Genomic DNA, 14807 nt, shown 5'->3' with positions numbered 1-14807 from the left:
TTGATTAAATTCAATGAATCATTTTTTTCAGTGTACATGTGTGTTGCGTTTCATTAATCATTTATTATTACAATATTTCATTTATTATAAACTTCAATTTTTTACCATAACATTGGTAACACTTTACATTAAAGGTGCAGTGTGTAACTTTTAGAAGAATCCCTTGACAGAAATACAATATATAATCTACATAACTATCAGTGGTGTATAAAGACCTTTCATAATGAACCATTGTTTTTATTACCTTAAATTGAGCCGTTTTTATCTATATATACCAAGTGTCCCCTTACATGGAAGTCGCCATTTTGTGCCGCCATGTTTCTACAGCAGCCCTTAATGGACAAACTTTGCTTGATGAATTGTCTCTGATGGTGACGTGTTTGTCCTGTGTTGGCTACCGTAACATCTTTATACGTTTCAAAAGCGAGGGATGCCGCTAAAATTTACACACTGCACCTTTAAGGTTGTATTCATTAACATTAGTAAATGCATTAGCTAACATGAACAGGAAACAATATCGTTTTTCAGCATGTATTAATCTTTTTAATGTTGTTCATGCACACTATGGAGACCCCTGCGTACACATAAAAAATTTACTATACTTCAGCCTAAAAGGGGACATTTCACAAGACTTTTTTAAGATGTCAAATAAATACTTGGTGTCTCCAGAGTACATATGTGAAGTTTTAGCTCAAAATATCTCACAGAAAATATATTATAACATGTTAAATTTGTCACTTTATAGGTGTGAGCAAAAATGTGTCGTTTTGGGATTTTCCTTATAATCATCAAAATTTAAAGAAATAAACATTTGAAATATATCAGTCTGTGTGTAATGAATTAATATAATATACAAGTTTCACTTTTGGAATGGAATTAGTGAAACAAATCACTTGGTCTCAAAACTTGGACCATATTTTAATGGTCTTGGTCTTGTCATTGACTCGTGAGCATTTTGATTCGACTGGTACTCAAATACATTTGTAATCGGACTTATTCTCAAGTTCACAAGAGTCCCTTTTAAAATATATATTACTGTTTTATTAAACTGATGTAAGATTGACACGAACAGTGATTGGTGATTTTTTTTTTGTGCACATCGGATTGGCACGAGGTCAGGCAGTCAGACCTGAGGAGGTTTTTGCACTGCCAATAAAACGCACCGGTCCAGTGAGATTTAAGCATTAGATAAGGCGCTGTTACCCAAAATGATAAGACGGTGGCGCTAAAACACAGTTATAATTCCAGCAGTAAACGAGTCAGCACAATATTGTAAATTTAGTCTACATATATTTCTGTATTATTTATATTTTATTCTTGATTTATACTGTATCTTAGAAGATAAATTATTATGTGGTTGGTGATAATCATTTACACAATACCATAATAACATTTATTTATTCATTTAAATTTTCAAATACACACTATTGTGCAAAAGTAGGCCACCATGCCACAATTAGATTTGTTGTTTTTGCAATGTTACAGTAATCATATATAATTATTTCTCAGTCTCTTTAATAGAATACAAATACAGGAAATGTCTATGTGGTATTAAAAACCGTATAAAAATAAAAAACTGAAGTGTCAAGTTTTTAGGGTAAACTCCCCTTCCACTTGAGCAATAGCAGGAAACTGCAGGATCTCTTAAACCTAAATAAAATTAAATAAAATCCTAATTTTAAAGAAATTTGTCTTTTTACTTCATTTTGCTCAAAAACGCTCAAGATGTGTTTAGTGCCAAGAGAGGTCACACTAAACACAGACAATGCTTAAAGAAGAATTTTAATTTTGTACATATTTCCTGTATTTTCTGTTTGTATCTTAATAAAATAGAAAAATAAATAAATGAAAATAAATATGGATGGACATTAAAACTTATAAAACAACATGGTGGTGGTTGCCTAAGACTTTTGCACAGTACTGTAGCTTATTATCAATTATCTTTATTTAACTAAATTATTATTTTGTTTCATAAATAATACATTTATTTTGTAAATTGGTATGCTGTGGTTTGTGTTACAGTGAATCTGTGTTTATTGTAGAACATAATATTATAAAGTGGATTTCAATAGCATTTGGCATTTTTAACAAAACATGAATTGAGTGAGATCAGAAATGGCATAGCACAGACTATGACCTTAAAGGAATATTAAATTTTCTTAGAAGAAAAATCCAGATAATTTACTCACCACCATGTCATCCAAAATGTTGATGTCTTTCTTTGTTCAGTCGAGAAGAAATTATGTTTTTTGAGGAAAACATTGCAGGATTTTTCTCATTTTAATGGACTTTAATAGAGACCTACATTTAATACTTAACACTTAACAGTTTTTTTCAACGGAGTTTCAAAGGTCTATAAATGATCCCAAACGAGGCAAAAAATATGCTCTTTTAAACCACAACTTTTCGTCTAGGTCCGGTCCAGCGCGACCTAACGTAAATGCGTAGTGACGTAGGGAGATCACGTGTTATATAAAACGCAAATTTGCGGACCATTGTAAACAATAAACTGACACAAAGACATTAATTAGTATCGGTTGACATACAACAATGTCGGAACGGTCCACTCTCAACGCACTTGTAAACACTGGGGCGGAGTTTCGCGTTCGTCCTTTGTGACCTCTTGACGTCATGACGTATTGCGTGAGGTCACGCTGGCGCATCACGACCGGATCTAGACGAGAAGTTGTGCTTTAAAGGTGTATATTTTTATTTTTACTTTAATGGACACCAACACTCATAGTAGTACTATGAAAAGTTGCCTGTTTCCATTTCTGTGTCTTTAAACGCTCATTTTTTGAAGTCGACAGCTTATAAAAACGTATTTGGTTTTTTTTTTGGCTTGTTAGATGTACACCTTGTCACACAGCAGCTTTTAGGTATTATTCTGTTTTTAAGTTTAATCTGTAAATAAGTTTTTATAAGCTGTCGATCCCAAAAAATGAGCGTTTAAAGATACAAAAATGGATACAGGTGTAACGGGTCAAAGAATTACATATTTTTGCAACTTTTCATTTTCTATTTGTTTGTGTAAGTTTATTTCACCAAAATAATGTATTGTTCAGGTGTTTCATGGTAGTTCATAGATATTGGGAGAGTTAGTTGTGTGAGTGCGCCCCCTAGAGTGTTGGTTATATATGGAATTTTCGCGTTCTTTTCTCAGTCTGCATTCTACTCGACTGAGAGAGGTATGTGTTCATATCAGCATCAGCACTATGTAAACTTGAAAATATACCTGTTAAAACTTTAGTTTCAGTGCACATGGTAACTCATAAGTGTATTTTATGATGAATGCACATACATTTATTCAAGATGTGTCTGAAACTTTGTTGTTTTTGAGAGTTTGAGAAATTGCTAACTTAGCTAGCCTCCTGGTTTGCCTAGCTGTATGCAGAGGTGGGTAGAGTACCCAAAATCTGTACTCAAGTAAAAGTACAAGTACTTATACAAAAATTTACTCAAGTAAAAGTACAAGTAACAATCTAATTATTTACTTGAGTAAGAGTAAAAAAGTATTAGATGAAAAAACTACTCAAGTACTTAGTTACTCGTTACTTCCGATCTGATTGAAAAGAAGCGTAAAATCCCTGAATTTCAGACTACTTGGAGGGCTTTCACAAACCTCTCCTTAAAAGTCTCATTGTTCTGCTTATATACTACTTATAAACCTAGGTTAAAGTAAAGCAGTCTATCTCAGTCCTTCAACACCACATAACGTGTCATTAAAAAAAATCTTAAACACACACTGACTGTTTTCTGACAGTTAACTGTGTCTTTATTTTCACGTTCACAACAAAATTTGGCTGCATCTGCCTTTAAACAAGCTTACAGTAAGCAAAAAAGAATGTGTGTGCTGTTTGTTATCATGTTTTTATATGAATAGGTTATTTTCATTGCCATTAATGTGCAATTAATGAACATAAGGAGCTTGATAAAATGCTTATTTTAGAATTTCAAATGGAACTCATCTGTTTTTGCAAATCAACTCTACATTTATTATAATATATAAAACATGTTTCTTTAAAAACATACTTTATTCTTTTATTTTTATAAGTATATAGATTCTTTAGGAAGGAATTAAATAAAATACAATCCAGTTTTTATTCGTATGTATTTTCTATATTTAAGTAAGGTGTCCGGTTATGTGTAGGGGAGAACAGGCGAAAAGTACAATTTTTCAGAATTTTTTTTTAAGTTTTTTTTTGAATTTTTAAAGATAATGTTTCAGACAGAGATATATTTTTGCTGTGGTCAGTAACTATCAATACCAGGTGGAATTTTGAACAAATGTAAAATGACTAGTATAATTTCACTTTGAACATAAGTGGTGAATTGTTTTTTTTAACACAACAAAACAATGTAGATTTTCGTGTTACACTTGTTTTTATTAACTATACATGACTATGACCTCTTTAATATGTAACTGCAAACATATTTTGTAATTTATCTTTGTAAAAAATAATGAAATTATATTTTCATTTTAAATTTCAGTTTTATCAAATGTTTCAAAAGCAACCAACAGTACAAACTTAAAAATTCAACAGGTTGAACACTATGAAAATTAAATTAAATTAGAATAATATAAATGGTACAAAAGTAAGTGTTACTTTCGTCCCGACAGGATCTCCTCATATTTAAACCAGATTTACTTTTATTTTGAAAAACTCTTGAGAAGTCAAACTTCAGGATGTGTTTGTACTCAGAGCACTAAATAACCTGAAGATTGATGAAACGAGAAACACAACGCGTTATAAGAAAACAATGACCGCTTTTGGAATTTACTTATGGTTGAAAACACCTTTCTGGATCTACACCCGGAAAATGGTGAGTAAATAACGCGATATTTGTCAGCTCTGTCAAGGGTTGCGAAGATGCTGTCATAGTTTGGGATGCAAATGTTATCAGTCCTCTGAGAAAATCGCTTTGTTACTTTCGTCCAGCGTTACTTTTGCCCCGGTTCTCCCGTATTATTAATGGAAGACTTAACATTATGCTGTTCAATTTTAGTTTTATGGAAATGTGCAGATGTGAACGTGTGTTGTTTGTAAGGTTAGAGTAATTTTCATTGCTTGCACAAGAGCGCATATGACAAAAACAGTGCGTGAAATAATATTATAATAAGGCACTGCACAAAGTGACACTTACCACCGTGTTGTTTCAGGTTGGAGCTTGAATTCCTGTACGCTGAGATGTCAGTTCGTTTTGGTGCACAAAGCATACATCGCATTATGAAACTATTCTTTTTGACCTTTTGTAGTGTAAACATAGACCAAACTTGAGGCCACGCGTGATCTGCCTCCGATAGCTTGCATAGATCATCCTCCGCTTCAGTCATCTCCTTTCATCTACGCGCGCTAAAGGGTGATACGTAGCCACCCCTCGCAACGCACGCAGCCTCTCTAACGTCTCGCGAGACTTTCAAACAAGCCATATAAACTTAAAAAATAAAATATATTAATTAATTATTACCATTAAAGTAGCGTAGTAACGCCACCAAATGTAGCGAAGTAAAAGTACAGTTTTTTCATTAGAAATGTACTTGAGTAAGAGTAAAAAGTACCCATCCTTAAATTTACTCTAAAAGTACTAGTTACCCAAAAAATGTACTCAAGTAAATGTAACGAAGTAAATGTAATTCGTTACTACCCACCTCTGGCTGTATGTTAGTGATCATCATTTTATCCTCTTGTGGTGCAGCCCTCATGTTTAAGTTGTCTTTTTTTTATGTTAGGCTGATTCTAATCGAGGGTAGAATTTTGAACATTTGCTCTCTTTGAATTTGAACAGGTATGTACTCCCAATATCAATGTTAAAAAAATATATGATGTGTTAAAAATATAATGTGTTCATTTAAAAAGTTTTCATGTATTGATTAATGTTTAATGGCACTTAAGAGCACAAACATAGAATGTGTACATGTTGCTTTATGCATAAATTTGGGTACTAACTACTGAAAAGATTTTATTTCATGTTGCATAATGTTAATGTAAAAGATAAAAACCCAGAATATAACAGGAATAACATGCAATATGACACATACATATACACCAACTGATGTAATGTTTATTTTCTATAATTCTTTTATATTTTATTTCTTTGATTTTTGAATGTGATTAAATTCAGTCTGCATTCTACTCGACTGAGAGAGGCTGATTCTAATCGAGGGTAGAATTTTGAACATTTGCTCTCTTTGAATTTGAACAGTGAGCCTTCTACTTGACTGAGAGAGTTTGTACATAATAAAGTGCCTTGAGGAACGTCAGTGTCCTGTCTTGAGTGCACCAGAACACAACGCAGTAGTCGGCAACGTGCAGACGAAGCCGGCTACATTGGTGCCGTGACCCGGATATCTTCGCTTCAGATCATCGCCAGGGTGATCGCCGGTGGTTGCTGTGACGAGTAGGAACTTCCTGGGGATTTTTGACAATTATAAGGGCAAATGTTAATGTGTAAATTGTAGCTCTTAATTGCTTCTATCTCTCCTATCTATATCATTTTACTTTTATTTTTTTTCATACCATATTCACATGTTCTGGTGATTCACATATTGTATCATAGTCTACCACATTACAACTTTTTTTTGAAAATGACTGATGGTAGGGATGCGCAGACCCCACGTAGTATTGAAGATGTTGCAGGGGTAAGCCTAGGGAGGGGCAGGTTTATGAGTAGGGTGGAGAGCACGCCTCTTAGAGGTGCTGGTATACTAGGCAGACCTGTACTCTCGTCCACACGCTTACGCACTGATGGATATTCCCCCACACCACACATGCATAGATTAAGAGATGCTCCAGAAATTGCGAGCGGTATTAGTTCAGTGGGCTGTCCTGCATTCTCATACACCCGCAAAGATGAACATTCTCCACATCAGCCAATGTCTAGTCCAGATGTGAGTTCCGCAGACCTAGGGAATCTCATAACACAATTAGCTCATGAAATAGGAGAGAACATTGCTAGCCAATTGCAGAGATCTGTTGGTGGTGCAGGTAGTCAAACCACTCCCACACCTAGCTTGAACTTAGGATATGGGCAGTCTGACTTGAACATGACAGGAGTAAAGTTAGTTATGAAGACAGATGTCAAAGAGCCGCCGTACTTCAGGGGTGATGGAACAGACAAACACACAGTACATGAGTGGGAAGAGATTATGAGCATTTACCTGAATAAGAGGGGTGTACACCCGCAAGAGTACTCCCAGGAGATAATGTCAAGACTAATGGGAAAGGCTAGGGACATTGTTAAAGTTACCCTGCGCAGCATGCCATCACTGCAGCCAGCTGAGAACTCCAAGCTTGTCTTTGATATTCTAAAACAACATTTCAGTGAGTTGACCTACTCCTCTATGCCCTTAGCAGATTTCTATAACACACTTCCTCTGGTTGGAGAAAGTCCAATGGACTATTGGATACGCTTGAACAAGGCCGTGGATGTTGCGGATGAGTGTCTGAGAAGGCAGGGGCGAAACATTGAGGACCCCTCTCATGAAGTCACAATGATGTTGGTGAAACACTGCCCTGACCCCGCTCTTGCAAGCATCCTAAAGTGCAAAACAGCTGAAAAATGGACCGCAAATGAGATTCAGGAACACCTCGTTGAACATCAAAGAGAAGCCAGGACAATGTCTCAAGCCAAACCTTATCGGCCAAAGAACGTTGGTGCACATGCTCAGACATTAGTGACAGAGGCAGTCACTGCTGAAAATTCGACAGACCTTACTGGCTACCCAAAGGCAATGGGGCTTCCATCCTCTCCTCAGACTGAGAGCGTCTGCATCCAGTCTCTCATTGGCTTGCTGAACCGTGTGCTAGAGCAGACGGCACACACAACAGCAGTCGTGCCACAGAGCAGGGAGCCAGCAGCCATTGTTCCGAGTAGATGTAGAGTCTGTCAGTCTGTTGAACACTCAACTACCGCACACTGTAGACAGGCAAACCTTTGTATGGGCTGTTACAAGCCTGGCCACTGGAAGAGAGAGTGCCAACAACGCCGGCCAAGAATTAACACCCAGCCACAGGTAGCGCACCCACCGCCTAACCCTGAGCAAGGTGGAGCCAGTTTAAACTAGATAGCTCACATACGGAAAGGGGATGTGTGAGCATTAAAGAGTCAACCCTTGAAGAAAGTGAAGAATTAGAGGAGATGTATGTCAATGTCTGTAAAACAATGTCTGAAAATTGCACAGTAATCGTTCAGAATATTCACACAGTCGAGACGTTCAGTGAGTTATTTCATGCACCAGTGACAGTTAATGGCCATGCTCAGTTGCAAGGGCTCCTCGATACAGGCTCAATGGCCTGCACAATAAGTGAAGAGGCAGAACAGAGACTACTATTGGATAGTGTCTTAACCCCACAGCAGGAACTCCCACAGCGCATTATCCTTGTTGGCTGCGGAGGAGTGCAGGTGAGCCCTAAGTGTATGTATGACATGGAACTAAGCTTGTATGGGATAAAGTGCATGGTCCAAGTTTTAGTGGTCACTGGTCAGAAGGACGACATAATAGTAGGCACCAACATGCTGAAACACGTGCTGCATCAGCTGAAGAACGAGAACAGTTATTGGACACTTATCTCAAGCAACACAAAAGGGTCTTCAGATGGTGAACATTTTTTAGAAATGATGACAAGTCTCACGAGGTGGAGGGGTGAAGATGTCCCAGAGAAAGTAGGGACAGTGAAGCTAACTCAGGCGGTGACTCTCCTCCCCAAACAAGAGTATCTGCTGTGGGGAAGACTGCCAAGTAATGTGCCAAAGTCACCTGGGAGCACAGTTATGGTGGAGCCTACAACCTCCAGGTGTGCACCTCGGGGCATCATGGTGGGAAGAGTGGTAACACCACTGTGGGGAGATGGCTGGACTCCCATGAAAATCACTAATATCTCAGATAAACCACTCACACTGAGAAAGAACAGCAAGCTTGCGGATGTCTCTACTTGTATTGCAGCTGAAGACCTCACGCTGTTCCAGGGTTCCTGTCAGAGTGACACTGGTTCTGTTAGAGCGACTCATGTGAAACAGAACGACAGCGGTGACCTGAAAGACAGGTTGCAGAAGTGTGGTCTGGGAAATGTTGACATTGACCATTGTGAAGCGAGCCCCTCCACCAAGCTCCAACTTGTGACATTGTTGGAGAAATATCAGGATGTATTCTCAAAGCATCATCTTGACTGTGGAGAAGCCAAAGGCTTTGCACATAGGATCCGCCTCACTGACGACCGCCCCTTTCGTCTTCCATATCGCAGAGTGCCGCCAGCCCATTATCAAAAGCTGCGCCAAGTTCTTACCGAGATGGAAGAGCAGGGAATCATACGGAAATCAATGAGTGAATATGCTTCCCCACTCGTGATGGTTTGGAAGAAAAATGGCGATCTTCGTATATGCACAGACTTTCGATGGCTGAATGCAAGAACCATTAAGGATGCTCATCCTTTGCCACATCAATCGGACTGCTTGGCCGCCCTCGGCGGTAATGCTGTCTTCAGCACCATGGACCTTACGTCTGGTTTTTATAACTTGCCTATGCATGAGGAGGACAAAAAGTATACCGCCTTTACAACACCACTAGGCCTACATGAGTATAACAGAATGCCGCAGGGGCTTTGCAACAGTCCAGCGTCCTTCATGAGGATGATGCTGAGTATCTTTGGTGATCTTAATTTCAGCAGTCTCTTGTGTTATCTAGATGATCTTTTGATTTTTGCCCCCGACGAACAACAGGCACTCAGCAGATTGGAAGTTGTTTTCCAGAGGCTGCGGGAGCACAACCTGAAGTTGAGTCCGAAAAAGTGCCATCTGATGCGGAGGTCTGTGAAGTTCCTCGGACATGTCATTGACAGTGACGGTGTTGCTGTTGACCCGGAAAAGGTTGAGGTCATCACTAAAATGTCTAAGAGAGACTTGATGGAAGACGATGGCTTCACCCCTTCAGTCCACAGAGTGAAGTCATTCCTGGGAATGGTATTTTATTATCAACACTACATACCAAATTGCTCTTCCATCGCAAAACCCCTGTTTGCCCTTACAGCTGGCCAGAAACGGAGAGGAAAGACAGGGAAGAACAGTCAGAATCCAGGAGTCTATAGAAAGCTCAAACCTGCGGATTGGACCCTTGACTGCGAATCCGCTTTCAACGGTCTTAAGGAGAAGCTCCTGAATTGTGTGGTCCTTAGCCATCCAGACTTTTCTAAGCCCTTGGTTCTGTCCATTGATGCATCTCTTGACGGCCTTGGGGCAGTACTGTCCCAGATACCAGAAGGAGAAACAAAGGCACGCCCGATCGCCTTTGCCAGCAAGACCCTCACTGGTTCACAAAAGAGGTATCCTGCCCACCGACTGGAGTTCCTGGCGCTCAAATGGAGTATTTGTGAAAAATTCAGCCACTGGTTGAAGGGCCATACTTTTACAGTGTGGACCGACAATAATCCTTTGACTTATATAATGACAAAACCAAAACTTGACGCTTGCGAACAGAGGTGGGTGGCAAAGCTTTCCCCATACACCTTCAGCATCAAACACATTCCTGGGGTAAAGAACATTGTGGCAGATGCTCTAAGTAGAGATCCTTTTGCTAAATCAGTGAGCCAAAGGTTGATCAGTGAGCCGTATGAAAGTCTTTTGGCAGAGGCAGAGGGAACTAAGGAGGAGAAAGTCCAGGATCTCTTCCGGCGTAAGACCCAGTGTCTTCAGGCACACGATGAAGGGTGCTCTGTAACTATGGACACTACTCAAGACAGGCTGGCTGGCAGTCAAGAACCCTCTCATGTAAAATCTGCTTGTGAAGCTCATGTAGAGTGGGAAAGGGGAGCAGAGATAAGAGCAACACAGTTTCTCAATGCTCTTCCACAGACGGTGCCCTCAGAACAAGACACATTTCCAGCCCTCTGCATCAGCGAGCTAAGGCACAGCCAGGAAACTGACTCAGTTATCAGGGAGGTCCTGCCACTCATTCAGAGGGGTGAGCCACCATCTAGGCGAGGGAGAAGTAGGTTAGCTCTTCAGACCCAGACACTGTGCAAGCAGTGGCATCATCTAAAAGTTCAGGACGGAGTCCTATACAGGGTAACCAAAGACCCATTAAGTAGAGAGAAGAGGTATCAGTTTGTGCTGCCTGCTAGCGTAAAGGCCAAGGCTCTCGCTGGCGTGCATGACCTCGCTGGGCATCAAGGGCAGGCTAGAACAGCACACCTCGCCCGACAGCGTTTCTACTGGCCGCAAATGGGAAGAGACATCAAAGAATATGTGAAATGCTGCCAACGCTGCATACTTGCAAAGACCCCTGAACCAGCTGCCCGAGCCCCCTTGGAGAGCATTCACACTTCGGCACCCATGGAACTGGTGTGCATTGATTTTTGGAGTGCTGAGGACTGTAAGCAAAGATCTGTTGATGTTTTAGTCATAACAGACCACTTTACAAAATTGGCTCATGCATTTCCCTGCATCAACCAAACTGCAAAGCAAATAGCAAAGAAGTTATGGGATAATGTATTCTGCATCTACGGTTTCCCAGAGCGAATACATTCTGACCAGGGGGCCAATTTTGAAAGTAAACTCATAGCCGAACTTCTCAGCCTCACAGGAATTAAAAAAACACACACAACAGCATACCATCCCATGGGGAATGGGCAAACTGAAAGGTTCAATAGGACGCTTGGCAGTATGTTACGTGCCCTACCCCTGACAGCTAAACAACACTGGGTCCAACAGATACAGACTTTGACTTTCGCCTATAATGCCACCACTCATGAAACAACTGGATATCCTCCATTCTATTTGATGTATGGTCGAGTCCCCAGACTCCCGGTAGATATGGTCTTCAAACAAGTCTTGAAGGATCCAGTCGTGGTGAATTATAAAACGTATGCAGAGAAATTGATGGCAAACCTCCATGTGGCTGCCGGCATAGCTCAGCAGCATGCGAGGAAAGAACAGCAACATCAAGCTGATGGCTACAACAAGAGAGTACGTGGAACCCACTTGAACGTTGGTGACCGAGTTTTGCTAGCTAATAAAGCAGAGAGAGGGAAGAGAAAGTTAGCGGATAAGTGGGAGCCCACAATGTATACCATCATAGACCAAGACCCTCAGACTCATGTGTACAAAGTCAGAGATGAGAGTGGGAAAACCAAAGTTGTTCATCGGAATTTGATGTTGGATGTGAGCTTTTTGCCTGTGCCAGAACTGAGCAGGGAGGAGATGAATGAAGCTGCCTCAGATGTGGCCAGTGAGTTTCAGCCTCCCTCTGTTGATGCCTTGAGTGGTCTAGCAGTAGATGCTTCTGAGGACCGTACATGCTTGTGGTTAAACGCATCCTCCAATGCTGAGTTTGAGTCTGAGAGAGAAGCTGATGAGTCTGAAGGGGAGAGTGAGATACCCCACTCTCTGTCCAGAAAGTCTGTTCAACTGACACCCACGAGAGCCCAATCTAAAGAGGTTAGAGGCCAAGGGGAAAATAAATACTCACCTGTGAGAGGCTTGTCGGATACCAGTGAACCCCCTAACTTGCACATGAATGACACTGACTCCGTTGCCCCAATTGATGTTCCTGATTTAGATGAAACAGAGTCCTCGAATGTCACCTCCCCTGTTACAATGACTGATAGTCAGATGCCCTCACAAGCACAAGGGTTTGACAGACAGGTTGTCAGGACACGTACTGGCAGGGTTGTTAAGGCAGTCAATCGCTTGATAGAGAACATGGTTCAAAAACCACTCACTAAGGGTTTTGTAAAAGGGGCCAATAAAAGGTCACTGTCTTTACTTTCTTTATTTTAATTTTTTTTTTCATTAAGATTTCGATATTTTCTTTATAACCAGTAGCATTACTTGAGTCATGAGATGTTTATATTGGAGGGAAAGTGTTCCAAGATCTCATATGGTGTAAAAGGCATCATATTCACTAGAAGGGGCAGTAGCCTGATCAACTGCTGTTTTCTTTGAACTTACTTTGTAAGTAGCTTATACGCTGTGTAAGGGAAATGGAGTCCCAGGGCTATCTTGGACTGAGTGAACAAGAGTTTTGTTCTGTAATTTTTTTTGACACCCTCTACTTGCAAAGGATTTTGGTGAAATTAAAGAGGGGTGAATGTAACGGGTCAAAGAATTACATATTTTTGCAACTTTTCATTTTCTATTTGTTTGTGTAAGTTTATTTCACCAAAATAATGTATTGTTCAGGTGTTTCATGGTAGTTCATAGATATTGGGAGAGTTAGTTGTGTGAGTGCGCCCCCTAGAGTGTTGGTTATATATGGAATTTTCACGTTCTTTTCTCAGTCTGCATTCTACTCGACTGAGAGAGGTATGTGTTCATATCAGCACTATGTAAACTTGAAAATATACCTGTTAAAACTTTAGTTTCAGTGCACATGGTAACTCATAAGTGTATTTTATGATGAATGCACATACATTTATTCAAGATGTGTCTGAAACTTTGTTGTTTTTGAGAGTTTGAGAAATTGCTAACTTAGCTAGCCTCCTGGTTTGCCTAGCTGTATGTTAGTGATCATCATTTTATCCTCTTGTGGTGCAGCCCTCATGTTTAAGTTGTCTTTTTTTTATGTTAGGCTGATTCTAATCGAGGGTAGAATTTTGAACATTTGCTCTCTATGAATTTGAACAGGTATGTACTCCCAATATCAATGTTAAAAAAAATATATGATGTGTTAAAAATATAATGTGTTCATTTAAAAAGTTTTCATGTATTGATTAATGTTTAATGGCACTTAAGAGCACAAACATAGAATGTGTACATGTTGCTTTATGCATAAATTTGGGTACTAACTACTGAAAAGATTTTATTTCATGTTGCATAATGTTAATGTAAAAGATAAAAACCCAGAATATAACAGGAATAACATGCAATATGACACATACATATACACCAACTAATGCAATGTTTATTTTCTATAATTCTTTTATATTTTATTTCTTTGATTTTTGAATGTGATTAAATTCAGTCTGCATTCTACTCGACTGAGAGAGGCTGATTCTAATCGAGGGTAGAATTTTGAACATTTGCTCTCTTTGAATTTGAACAGTGAGCCTTCTACTTGACTGAGAGAGTTTGTACATAATAAAGTGCCTTGAGGAACGTCAGTGTCCTGTCTTGAGTGCACCAGAACACAACGCAGTAGTCGGCAACGTGCAGACGAAGCCGGCTACACAGGCAACTTTTCTATTACTACTATTAGTAAAACTGCGTCCACTAGGGGGAAACGTAGTCGGTGATCCACTTTATTCTCCTTAAAGACTGGGTTTTATGGCTCGACAGCTTATAAAAACGTATTTCTGGGTTCTTTGGCTTGTTAGCTGTACATATTGTCACACAGCAGCTTTTAGGCATTATTCTGTTTTTTGTTATAAGCCAGAAATGACAAGGAGGCGGCCTCTCCCAATACAAAGTAAAAGACGGTTGGATTGCTTTCCCCCCCGGTGGGCGTGGTTTTCAAATTTGCATAACTGCCCTCTGTCTCTATACTTGGTGGATGGATTGTTTTCCCTCGGTGGTCGTGGTTTTCAGGTTATGACGCTCTATGTGGTAACAAAGATATATCGTAATACTTTATAGTAATTTAGAAGAGTTAATAATGTAGATCAGGGGTTCTCAAACGGAATTTGATCCGGACCGGCATCCACTTCATATTGCAAGTGCATTAATTTCTATGTGATTGATTAAATGTGTGCAATTGCTAGTTTAAAAATGCATATAAAACTTGTAAACCACTCGTTTCTGCGTTTTTTCTGTATTTAAGAGTAGTCAGAAAAAAACGAGTTATTTAAAAATGTCCTGTGTGACGCTGTAGCCATCAC

This window comes from Misgurnus anguillicaudatus, chromosome 23 (genome assembly GCF_027580225.2).
Source record: "Misgurnus anguillicaudatus chromosome 23, ASM2758022v2, whole genome shotgun sequence".
NCBI classification, from domain to species: Eukaryota; Metazoa; Chordata; class Actinopteri; order Cypriniformes; family Cobitidae; genus Misgurnus; species Misgurnus anguillicaudatus.
The sequence above is the reverse complement of the archived record's forward strand: the minus strand, read 5'-3'. Positions refer to the sequence as shown.